The 12,606-nt window shown below is 45.7% G+C and overlaps 1 protein-coding gene across 3 annotated transcripts in view; it reads right to left on the bottom strand.

The window, feature by feature from the left end:
* The window catches only part of AGPAT3 (1-acylglycerol-3-phosphate O-acyltransferase 3), an 88,562-nt gene extending 79,805 nt beyond the window's left edge, over positions 1-8,757 (bottom strand). The window contains exon 1 of one of the 3 annotated variants that reach the window (XM_042034136.1): positions 8,735-8,757. The gene's annotated coding sequence lies outside the window, so the exon portion shown is untranslated. Of the gene's footprint in view, positions 1-8,162; positions 8,422-8,734 lie in introns of those variants that run through there. The other 2 variants (XM_042034153.1, XM_042034092.1) reach the window with 2 other exon arrangements.
* Between the last annotated feature and the right edge of the window lie 3,849 nt (positions 8,758-12,606).

The raw sequence follows: 12,606 nt of genomic DNA, 5'->3' as shown, positions 1-12,606 counted from the left end.
TATTTCAAAGATGAACACTGTCTACCTGGCTTCTACTGTGAAGTATAACTGAGGTGATGCTGTGAACACCACAAGACTCATCACCACCACTTGTTCTCCAGCATGATATTGCTTCTGAAAAGCCAATACACCACTCCAGCAGTGCACTGGAACACACCAGAAAAAAACTACAGTACACAGACAAAAAATTAAACTTTTCCTTATTGGAAAGTTGTTGGCAAAAGCTTCAAAGTTAAAAAAAACCGGAGAAGTACCATCAAGAGGACTTTGGTATAAGCACAGCTGCACTCAGGAGAGCTTGCCAGCAGTATACACTTAACACCATAAACATACATATTTAATGGACATGTCTTCATTCTTAGACTATATGCTCCAAAAACCTTTACCGTAAGTTATGGTCCTCAGTTCACAGCCACAGCTCCAGCTGCAACAAGCAAGATAAAGCAATGCCATTTTTAACCACAGTTTTCAAAGGCAAGGCTAAATGCCTTTTCTAGGGGCTGAGCAGGACCCAGGCAGCAACAAGCACGTCTGTACCAGCTCAGAGCCAAGGTCTGCTCCATCTCACGACACATCCCTGGCAGTAGACAGCAAATGATGGCCAGAAGAGCAGAGGACCAGGGCAAGCACATTGTGACCCTGCTGCTACTGCCTAACATCCCAGTGATCTGCAGCCAAGGCACTCCTCTGCTGCTGCCTCCTTCTAAGTTCATCTTAAGGCACCACTGCTGTCAGGTAAATGCAAACTCAGACCTTTCAGAGCAGGCGGAGGGAGAGGGCTCACTGAGTGTTTTCCAGTGAATATTTGGGCAGGAAAGCTTGAAAGGCATCCAGCAGTGCTTGGCAGCAATAGGTCTTGTACCATCACAGAAGACGCTTGGGAAAAATGCAGCTGGAGCGTTAAGCCAGCCAGTTCAGCTTCCATCAACAGAAACAACTTGAGACAATAAAAAGTAAACTGAGCTACTCAAAGTACATCCTACTTCAGATTAAGCCATCTCAACTCCTAAAAGATCATACAAACAACATCCTTGCCACAGTGCTAGCTAAATATAAAATACATCTGTTTTCAAGTAGTTGTCCTCTCCACAAACAAGAACAGTACCACAGGCAAATTCAACATGAAAACCATTTACAAGTTTCAGACAAGTTAGTTATGAGCAGAGACTGCAAAAAGGCATGGCCCTGTCCCCTTGCCATGGGGTGGTCAGGAAAGCAAAAGACAAGATAAAACCTCAAAACACAAAAGTCCAAAAGCCATCTCAATACAATGATCCCAGTGGTGATATTTCACTGGAAATGCAGATCAAGAACAATCTGCAATCTGGCCCAAAGTCCCATTGCTACTTAACACTTTTAGCCAAATGTACTTTACAAGCAAAGCGAATTTTTTTAAAAAATAAAAATCCTTCAAATAGAGAGAAGACTCCTCTGATCCCTAAGAAGAGAGGGGCTCCAACATTCTGTAACATGACTAACCTCAGGAAGTTGTCTGAGGAACCAGAAGCATCACCTCTGCTGTGACCACCAGAAGGGAAAAACACTGCTCAGGGGGTAATTTGGGTCATAGCCTCTTCACTGACCTCAGGAAATGAAAACCTTTCTTTCCCCTTGGCTTCAGTCCTCTTGTAATTCAAACCTGGCTGGCTACATGGTTAATAACCCAAGGGCCATCAGCATCAAAGAGATGCAAGAGGAAAAAATTCAGCTCAGACATGCTGGTAAGGAGATCAAGACTTCAGAAAGGTAGTGGAGCAAGGGGCCCACAGAAAAGAAGACACCATGCAGCATAACCTTGGGTCAATCAATCACAGCTGCCACTGGGAGATGAGCTCTTGCATTAGGCATTAAAGATGTGTCAAACTTAGAGCTTCTCATCTCTGCTCACATGGCAGAACAACATTCACAGTGAAACCTGCTGGAAGGTTACCTACCTTTATCAAACAAACTGATAATGGTTGTGTTATTTAGCAGTATGTCAGCTGCTATCAAAACTTGGGTCCATAAGCAGTCTAACTTACATCACTACCAGGAACATGAAAGTTGACCTAGCAAGAGAAGACTGAAGACTGGTAACACTAAAGCATGATATGAATTATGTCAAGAGGAAAGACAGGCTGCTTCTGAACCAGCATGTAAATCACACATTTCCTCCATCATGTTCCCCTGAAAAGACCAAATCTGCATTTAAAGTACCAACAACTTTCAATCTCCAGGGGAAAAAGAAGCGTTCTTTGTGCAGAGTCAAGCTTCGGCAAACCTTGCAGCAGTAACTACAGACACTGCCTCCCCAAGCCATCTGCTGTGGCATTTATAACTCCTGGAAGGGCAGCAGGCAGAACTGGTGGAGGAGACACAAGTATCTCAGCAGCCAAAGCCAGGCTTCACAGGAAAGCTGCGACACTGGTCTGACCCAAACAGGAACTTACGTCCTGGTTATCCAGACCTCCTTCAGCTGGCAGATGCAGCTGCTGTTCATGTAGCAGAGGAAACAGTGGGATCTGCATCCTTTTCAGATAACAGGCAATTAGGAGACCAACCTCAAGTCAAACTAAGCAAGCCCAGGCTGGCAAGGTTCCAGTGGGAAGGGTCTGACCAGGACCTCATCCCACAAATGAGCAAACTGGTGCTCTGGAGTCAGTCTGAGCAACTCAGCTTTCACATTCAGATGGACATTCCAGATCCCAGCACAGCCGACGGCTCCACACATCTCTCCTCCAAGAAGCAATGCCAGTGACATAGTCAGAATAACTCAGAACGAGCTAAATGCATCCTTTATCAGGACATGTAGGTTCCACCTTGACCTACATACCCTCACACCACAGATGACCACGGCATCTGCAGAATGTTTTCATCAGCACAGATACAGACAGAAGAAGAGGCAGCAGGACAGGCTCACCCACCCCTTGCTCACACAAGCAGGAGTTCCAGCAGCAGGCCAAGCTGCAAATCCCACTTTCTCAGTACGGCTGGAGACAATGCCGATTAATTGTTTCGCCATCCATACAAAATTACTACAATACTCACTTCATAGGGTTGTCACAAGGATTATTTAACATCTCTGAAGAGCTTTGAAGAAGAAATAGTGGCTATTGTTCTCAGTACCATAGAATTGGGAACTATCTCACATGAATTTTGCATGACTGTGCATGTGTGACAGTTGCGGCACCAATACATTATTTTTCTTCACAAAAAAAAAAAAGCCTCACAGCAGCTCATTAACTCAGGGCAACATTTTAGTTAGAAATTTATTTTGTTTTGCTTGTTAATATATCCTAAATAGAGATCAACTTTGACTATTTAATTAAAAGATTCAGGTGCTGTTTCTAGTCTCTCTTAATTAAGGGAAACACCACGTTTTTTACAAAGAACTCAGTTTAGGCTGTCAGGGCTTCTAGCGAGCACACTGTAATTACCTAAGCAATGCTAACACACAAGAACAACAAGAGGAGAAAAAAAGGAACCAAAAATGTCACTGAAATCTCATTTCATTTACAGCAAACGAGAAAGTCTGCATGGAGAAAAGCTGCTACACACAGAAAGAGTCCAATGTCATACTGCTTACGCCTGACCATTAAACAGCTCTTAGCATTGATGCAGAACATTGTACCAGTTTAAATAGTTTCTTTTTTCCCTGAATACACAGGAGCCGTAGGATTCTAAACGTTCTTGCAATACACTTGGATCCACCTCATTGGTATAGAAAACTACTACTGTTTCAGTTCAAATGTATAAGGAATCTATATGTCTCCTCTTTCTCATAAAATACAGGGAAATCAACACTTACTTCAAGGATAAGCATTTTCTTTTTTTTTTTTGTTCCTGAACAGCCTTAAACTCCCGCAGTAATCGCACAATTAGGCAACAAGGTTGCAATCCAGGGCAAAGCTGATTTGGCAGAGAACACCACCATTTCCACTACACCAAGCTTCAAACATGTCTTTAAACTCTTTTGGACATAAACCACATCTTTTGTTTGGAAAATAAACAACATATTATTGATACTACTGCAAGATAAATGACAGTATTAAGACTAGTTAGCATACCAGCTTTCATTCCCCATCCAAGAGGGAACAGAAAGCTCATTCTCTTTATTTCATCCTGGCTCTCTACAGAGGAACTGGCACCTATGGGTGCACAAAAAATGCAGCATTGCAGCAGCAAGCCTCACAGAGCCTAGGTCCCAAGTTCCCCAATTCCCAGGGAAGGCATGAGCCCAAAATTACATGCTTGTTCTGCCTTAAGTAGTATGCCTTAGGATAGCCACAAGGGCAGGGGAGAAAGAAAAAAAATTTAAAAAAAAAAAGAGAGATAGAAAAAAGCAACAGGAACAACTGGGCTATTTTACCAAGAGCAAGGAGATATACTACCAATTCCTGCTTTCCTCCGGTTTATCTCATAGAGATCAACAACTTTAGAAAGTTCAAGGTGCCAAGAAGACACTGACCCCCTCACAAAACAGGCATGAAACAGAAAGGACACTCTTGATTGTCTCCTCTGCCCATCAGTCCAGTGGGATGTATCTTCATGTAACCTGAGCTGTGCATTATTTTGATACCTTCCAGGGAAAAGGCCAGGAAAGCTTTTTCATAATTGCCACCCAGCACTTCCTCGGTCACTGCGCTGTCCTAAAACTATTTGTGTTTTACTTGGGTTTACATGCAAAAAACAGCTCCTGCGGCACTCCGTTCCTTCTTATAACACTGAATACTCACTTGGACAAGGACAACAACCCAAGTCTCCTGCTTCCCAAGACAAATGTCCCATCCAGCACAGTATAACTATACTGTTCAGACAGCTACAGGTACATGCACAACAGAAGGAGGACCTGCTGCAAAGGACTGAATCCAAAGGCAGCAGTTGTAGACTGGTCTTCAGAAAAAAGACAAACATTTCTTTCATCTTTGCTTTGACTTGTGTGTAACACTCCTAAGCGTTCATCTCATCACTGTCATGTCTTGCATACTCCTAAATGTGTCCAGACTCACAGGCACAAGGAAATGTTACAGGTAAATCGTAAGTATATACCGATTTTGGAAGCATCAACAAAAATATGTAAGCTAGGGTTCGCTTCCTTTTCAACCATTTGAAATTTGGACCTCTGCAATTAATAAACTAAGTTGGATACACCAGCAAATTAAACACTTCCTAGATTATCTTGATTTTGCCTACAGGTGCCTGTGTGCTGGTGATAATCAGTCCCCAACTTAGGTGCTGACTCATGCCTGGAATCCTACCAACATCATGCATCAGATGGCAAACTGATTTTCATGCAACACATTTAAGAGTATCCTCATCAAGCATGCAGCAGAGGCCTGGGGATTAGTGCTCCTTTTTCTTATTTTATCTTGGTTAATATCATGGGTAAAGAAGAAATTTGGATAACGCCTTCAAATATCTCTCTATTCCTTTTGGTTTTGGTAAAAAAAGATGTTATCAATTACTTGTTAGGAGCTACCCACAAGCAAAAGCTCCCTGGCCCTAACGTGGAATGCAAGCATAGACAAAGAATACTTATTACTGATGGCTCTGCACCAGAAGGTAGTAGAGCAGTCTGAGAAACAATGAAACCTCAGATTCTCTTTGGGTTCTGCCATTTCTTTAGTTCTTTATCTCGCAGCACTCCAGGTACCAACTGCCAAGTCACCTGGTCTTTGGTAAGGCACCAACTATAACCAGGCTATGCATGCACCAACTCAGTATGAACACTAAAAACACCCACTGAAAGAACAAGACATTTTTAGCCACTGCAGATGATAATTAAGTTTCTTCATCAGTACCTTGGCCATTCCTATCAAGAATTATGTTCTCATAAGCCAAAGAAGCAAGACTGAATGCAAGCTTTCCTGGTCTTTTTTTTTTCCTTTTTAATTTGCATAGAGTGTAGAAGCAGCTTCCCAAAATTTATGGCTATCATAAATTTAGAATAGGTGAACACATTACAGTTAACAGCAATACTTTATTCACACTGGTTCCCCACAAAATGTAAGCCTCAAATCCAATTATTCTGTAATAGTTTTGTAAATAAACAAAACACCATTTAGGATTTGAAAACAATGCATCTTTCTGCTAACAGAGGCAGAAAGGAAAAAAAAAAAAGGAAGCTAGCACAAGACTATGCAATAATTTCATTTTGTAAGAAGATTAAAACAGAGCAGAAAGCTTTAGCTCTGGCTGGGAAAAGAACATATACTTTGTGCTGGTAGAGTTCCCTGTAATTGTAAGTGCAATTTTGTCTGGTTTGTTAATGCACCTCTTCAGAGACAAAAGAAACCACAAGGGGAAGAGGAAACAACATTCTTTTTTTCTGTGCAACATTACCTCAACTAAAGCCCATTCTGATTTCAGCCCTTGTCAGGCACAACTTGAGCACTCTCAGTGGAGCTATCTGCACTGCATTGTTAAACTGCACTACAAAGTTTTGGTAAATGGTCCTGCCATTTTAATCATGCTCAGCAGGGACAATCTGGTCAGGTGTCTTTCCTGTGCTTGTTGAATTCCAGCTATATTTGGAGACCAACTGTTCTCTGTCCTGCTTTCTCCAATTCACTGTGTGTATAAGGGTGGAGAGGTGAAGGTGGGAATTAGGAGAGAAAGACATAATGAGACTTTCTTAAGAGTACATAAAAGAGCTCTGAAAAAAGGCTGAAAAACATACTGAAAGTAATGAGCATCATTTTAGTCATGAAGGCTCAGTAACAATAGATGTGAAAGGGCAGAAGACTACAGTACACAGAAGGGAACCAAAAGCCAAGGCTCCTGTGAAAGTTACAGAAAACATTAGAACATTTATGTTTAAAATCCAAGGGTCAGAACTGTTCGCAGCGCAAGGAGCTCTGTAACAGCCCAATGCTTAACTCCAACTCCATTTAACTTCATCATCTCCTACACAGCTGCAGTCTTGCAGGAAAATGAATGGAAAACATATGAGTCCTACTGCTTGTAGAATCAAACTTAAAAAAAAAAAAAAGCACATATCTGAGATTACATTGAACTCCACCCAAAAGACCTGTGGGTCAAGTAAGAGTCTCAGGTGAAGAGCGTCACCACAAAAGAAACAGCTGCCAACACAAGTGGAGAGCTTTACTGCTCTGCTCCCAAACACGCTTGTCACATCAGCAATTCACTGAGAGCAAACATGCCATCTTGGACTCCAGCCTACTTCCCTTAGAGCGGGAGAAGGGGAAAGGGCATGAAGTTTATTTTGGACTTGAAATTAATGAGTAAGATAACATGATGAACTAATAAGATTATTACTGCTTTGAAGAATGAGCAGCAAGATTACTGGAAACTCTGACACTTTCCTTTCTCATACCACACTTGCTCTCTGCCTAATCAATGAGGAAATATGAAGATTCAAGGAAGAAAAAATATTGGAGGGGAAGAACATATAAGTGTGGCATCGAACAGGTAACAATCTCAACACAAAAATTTCCATCAGAATACAGTGTATTAAAAGCTCTAAGGGGATAATCAGCGTGCTTATTTATTTAGATGCCTACACATTAGGCTAACGCCTTAATATATCCATGAGCATCCTCTGAACAGATCCAGGCACAACAACATTCTATTTGGTTGCCTCTCTCAGATCAATAGGGTTTGCTCTTCTCCATTTTGCACTCGCAAGCCGTGCACCCAGGTACAGCCCGGCTCTTCCGAAATGGGCTTGCTTTCTTTCTTTTTGTTTTAAGCCGCTCCCCCACTTTTTACCCATCCATCCACGCATCCATCCATCCATCCTCCCCTCGCAGTCGGCGGGGAGCCCAGCCGCCCTCCTCACGGCAGCGAGCCGCCAGCCTGCGCCTCCCGGGACGGCGTCCATCTCACCCGGGATGGGCAGGATGCGTTCCAGCCGGGAGCATTGTGCCCTTCCCCGCACCGCCGCCGTGCCCCCGCCCCGGGTACCACCCGCCGGCGCACAAAGCGCTGCCCCCGCCGGCGGCACCGGCACCGCCGGACCGAGCCGGACTGGGCCCGGCGCGGCTCCTCCCGAGCCGCCGCAGCGGGGGCGGCGCGCCGGGGCCTTTCCGAAGGGGCTCCCGGCCGAGCCCCCGGCGTGCGGCAGCGCCGGGCGGGGGATGCTGCCCCGGCCGCCCAGGCTCCGCCGCCCGCCTCCCCCCCGCATCCCGGTACCCGCGCCTCGCCGGCGGAGCGGCACCAACCTGCAGTCCCCGCCGCCGCCTCCTCCTCCTCCTCGGCAAGAGCCGGAGCTGCCTCTGCCCGCTTCAGCCTCCAGCCCCCGGCGGCGGCGGGCTGGCTCGGCGCCGCTGCCCTCGGGAGGCGGGGAAGGGGCGAGCGGGGCGGGCGGCTGCGGGAGCGTCGCTCATTGAGTGCGGCAGCCCCGGCTGCCGCCGCCGCCGCTCCCCGCAGCCGCTACTTCCTGTGCGGCGATGGTTCAGTTCCTCCCGGGCCGCTGGGGGCAGGAGAGCCGGGGGGCGGAGGAGGAGGAGAGGGGGAAGGTCGGGTCAGATAGCGGGGGCGGCAGCGGCCGCCGCCGCCGCTCCTCCCGCCGGGCGCGGCTCCGCCCCGCAGCGCACGGCCGGGGCTCCGCGCTGCCCGCGCCGCAGCGGGACGCGATGCGGCGGAGCCGCCCCCCTACGCCCGCACCGCTCCCGCCCCAGCGCCCATCACCCTGCGCTCTGGTGTGCCCGGTGGTGGCCGGGGGGAGATTACCCAGCCCGGAGACGGGAGTGCGGCTCCCCCGCAGCCCCACCGCTCGCCCGGGGCTGCTCACCGGAGACATGTTTCTGGCTCCCGCCGCTGCCCCCGGGGAGCGCGGTCCGTGTGGCCGCCCGGCAGCGCATCCCGCGGCACGCAGGGAGGGAGGGATGCAGGGAGGGAGGTGCCCGCGGGCCCGGCCCCGCCGCAGCCGCCCCGCGGAGCTGGGAAGGAGCGGGCGGCCGCCGCAGGGCTGAGCGAAGCTCCCGGGCACGGGGGATCTGTGTGGGAGAAAGGCGGAGATGGAGCCGTGGGGGCTCGATGACGGAAACTCTAAGTAAGGCAGGAAACGGGCACGTAACGGTGTAAATAAATGGCACAGTCCCGGGGCGGGATGGAGGAGAAGCGATGGAGGGAGCGGGGGCCCGGCTGCAGACGCTCCATGCGCTGTAAATCCATGCCCTGCCAAGGACCCCACGTGGTGGAAGCGCTCCGTGAAAGGAGCAGAATCTCACCTGGGCTATTGATTGTTATTTGATTGGTACAAATGTGACACCAACAGACTGACAGTGTCTTTGTGTTCCTACATATAAAGGAGCAGGTCAGAACACATCAAAGGTAGTACAAGTTCGGTCCGTTTTTCAGAATAAGTTTTAAAAGATGATGATTTCGTTTGTAATCTTACTCGTTCTCTTCAGGGTGTGACAGGACTGCATGCAGGGTCTGTCCTGGCTGGAGAAATTCAACATGGTGAGGCTTTTATGGGCGATAATGAGTTGGTATAGGCAGGTTTTTGTCTCCTTTCTTGGATGCAGCATGGGAAGTGTCAAAGCTTGGAAGTCAAAACCTTTTCTTAAAAAAAAGAATAAAACTAGTTAAATCGGAACAACATTTTAAAATACCAGTGTCTGACGTTATCCTTCAAACACCTTACTGATGCCACTAAATAATTAGGCATAATCTCCAAGATGGTGAATGCTTGCAGCTCTTAAAGCTTTTTCTTCAAGATTACATATGTTCATTATGTCTGAAAGATAGTTCCAAAATACAGATTTTGAGGAGACTAACATTAGGCAGTAATGTGGAAAGAGAGGGTCTTAGTGCTCTCTGAATCTTCACAATAAGGCAAATATTGCCCTCAGCAGCTATGGTAGACCTATATAAAAAAAAGTGTGTTTAACTGTGGTTTAGGTTCCAAATGTCCTCCCTCTTTTGCCTGTGATATATGACATTCAGAACATAACTCGATCTACTTTAGAAAAGTAAACACAAGGAATATCTAAATATTTATGTTCTGTGTTTAGTTGAAGTGCCATTAAATCCCTTTATTGCTGTGCTTTTACTACCATCACAGAACTCTCAGCTGGTTTCCAGTTGTAGTAGGAGGCAGAGATTCTGCCCTTAGGTCAGGTGGGTGTGTTGCTTTTCCTTACCTCTCTCTCCTCCAGCACAGCCTGTTCCTGGCAGTTCTGATCAGCCCCATCTAATGATGCTCAGCCCACACTGGCTTGGCCAACCACAAAACCTTTGGCTGGTCTCCTGTGCTGATGTAGCTTTACAGGAGGCTGCCATAAATTTCAGCAGCCACCCTGGCTTCCTGAAGAACATCCCAGGTGTATTTCAGTCCTCCTATGGAATGGAGATTGGACAAAGGCACTTTAGCCTTCCTCTGAGGGTCCCAGTGCTGAGCCTCCTGTTTGTCTTCATTTGCCACACAGGTAGCACACAGGTGTTTGCAGCTCATTTTTTTCTGCAACTTCTGGGTTTGGACAAGAATGCTCATAGAATAGTGCTTCAATTTTTTTCTCTGTGTGAACTTTAGTGTACCTCACAAGTCGTTTTCTAGATAAGAAATAGCTCATTCAGAGAAATTACCTCATAGAAGTAGCTCATGGCAGTTTGACTGCAGAAACAGAGCATGATGTCATTCTTCAGTCAGAAAAATACTCAGATGCTATCACCAACAGGAGGACAGTTAAGCTTGCCTGACCTGTTTCTGGTCTACCCAAATTTTAACTACAGCAAAGTGTAAATTCCCTGTATTATTATATACTGGCAGTCCTACTTTGCAGTGCTTATTGTGTGCAGTGAGTGTTGGGCATGTAAAGATCAAATGATCCAGACTAAAATCTGGAAGGATGGTGCATTCATGGGGTATTTTAGCATGAGACAGATAAAGAAGAAAGAAAGAAAAGGAAATACATTTAAAGTTTAGAAATAAAAATGGTGAATACAGAAACAGTATTTTAAAAAATCCCCAAAGGCAGCGCTTACGAAGTTTGCCAAGAAGTGAGTTCGCACCTTCCTGCTAAGCTGTGTTCTCACATCTTCTGCAAATTACATCTTCTCTTTCTCAGCACTTAAGAGAGCTCTGTGAAGTTCTGGCCATTACCTCTGGAATGAAACTGAGAGCAGCTCTCCTGATATTTATCCATTATCATCCCCAGGCTTAAAATGAGCTCTTCCATGGAAAAGTTTGCTGTGTGCATGAAGGAAGATTTCAAATAAAGCACTACTAACCTTTTCAGTTGAGCAAAATCCACTTAACACATCAAAGCAGTTGAAATCTACTTAAGAGCAGCTATTTCAGAGAACCCCAACAGGTCTGCAGGGTATCCTGGAAAGAAAATCTCCTGCATTGATCTTCTCTTGTCAATTTTTCTGAAAGCATGAATATAATCAGAAGCAGATTTTCTCTGCACCTGAAGAGACTCTCTTAGTTTTTCAGATGTACCCCTTTGTACCTATCTCACCTGCCATAGCCCCTCCTTCCCCAGATCTCATTCTGGCTTCTCAAACCATTGGTTAGAACTCACTGGAGAATGTTTCCATGTTAGATTTCAGTACTGAGCTGTGTCTATGGCATGTTCAACACCCGGGTGCAAAGGCAGCTCCTCATTGTTTCCAGTTAAGTGCGGAGAAGCCCCAGTTCCCTTCTGGACTGAGCAGAATGCAGGCAACCACTTGCATGTTGGTACAGCAGGTCCTGCACGAGCTGCTGAAAGGTCAGGGAGACTTGAAGCTGACACTGAACTGGGGCTCATCTGTTCTTAAAAATTCAGGGGCACTCCAGCAAGCGCAGATACACAGCTTTGGTCACGTGTGAAAGCACAACAGCAACAATACTGTCATTTTCTGGTGTTGACACACGCTGTCCTAAATTTCAGCTCTAACTAATTGGAGGTCTTAACAAAAAACACATGCTGACACAATGCATTAAGGTCCATGTGATACAAAAGATGGAGAAAGCCAGAATTCATCCCCCAAAGTGGTTAATACTTTAAATCCAACCTAACTGAACATCCGCTTAGCTTACCAAATGTTCAGCGGTGCCTTATACTCATTACTGCAATATTCCCTGCTTTGCCGTGTTCTTGGCAGTGTTGTGCTGTTGATAATGACAAAGGAACAGAAACCTGTACTATGAGCACAGCTTTCTACCAGTTACCTGAAAACTAATTGCTGTTAGAGCTGAAATTTCTTAATGTATAAAACTTTTTCTTTCCTATGGGGAAGTGTAGTCAGCTTTCATTTGGTCATTTTTGAGTTACACAAGCATTAAAAAAAGTCCTATCACCATAATTACAAAGACTTCCAGTATGGTGGAAGAAATGATTAGAAACAAAGATGCTGCAAGCTATAAATACATATATAGAGGGCATTTCAGAAGGGACTGCTGATTTGGAGTGCCTGTGTGTACTTCAAGGGCCCAGCTTTTCTAAAGCTGTTGAGTTTGTATAAACAGTTCCCTTCCAGATGTCTCTGTTATATATATGCTTGTTATTTTTCTCTTTCTCCCCTCTCAGATTTAGCGTTGGCTCAATTAGGAATGAACTCAGAAAGTCTGATAGACAGAGTTGCTTATGAGACTGGGACACAGGAATTCCTGTTTTAGGAAAGCCAGATGATTTTATCCAGAGGTGACATCCCTAGATTTTCATCTCCATG

This window comes from Corvus kubaryi, unplaced genomic scaffold (assembly GCF_017639235.1).
Source record: "Corvus kubaryi isolate FWS band 111438036 unplaced genomic scaffold, C.kubaryi_AGA036_p1.0 133, whole genome shotgun sequence".
Classification (NCBI taxonomy): Eukaryota; Metazoa; Chordata; class Aves; order Passeriformes; family Corvidae; genus Corvus; species Corvus kubaryi.
This window is presented reverse-complemented; position numbering and strand designations above follow the sequence as displayed.